Raw genomic sequence first — 564 nt, forward strand, 5'->3', positions numbered from 1 at the left:
CATAACTAACTCAAACATTTACAATCAAAGATCATCCAACGTGTAATTCATCATTTGTAAAAACCACCTGTCCAGTATGATGTGCAGAAATCTTCCACTTTGTAGCCTATCCTGAAACTATAGATAACAGATATACGGAAAAATCACCTTTAAATTCGTCCGACGAATTATAAAAAATAAAAAAGGAATCTGAAAATCCCACGAATCTCGTTAAACTTGGTCATTAGGATCAGGGACTAATGTGGAAGATGTTAATACCTATCAGAGAGAGTAAACTTATTACTATACTCAGGTTGGCTAAAATACTGAACGTCCTGTCGAAGGAAGTGTCGTTTGTCTTCATAGACCTCAGTTTCAACATGAGATTAGACAACCACAGATGAATTCCAGTTAAGAACAGAAATATGGATACTAGTCTATCATCTTGAGCCAAGAAAAACTATATTTGAAAATGTACATGTAGTGTGAAGTATAAGTTCTTTTAGAATTAGTGACTGGCTGTACTGCAATCGATTAGCATTTTGTAGAGTTACAATGATTTTAGCCATTGGACATCTGAATCTC

This window comes from Schistosoma haematobium, chromosome ZW (assembly GCF_000699445.3).
Source record: "Schistosoma haematobium chromosome ZW, whole genome shotgun sequence".
NCBI lineage: Eukaryota > Metazoa > Platyhelminthes > Trematoda > Strigeidida > Schistosomatidae > Schistosoma > Schistosoma haematobium.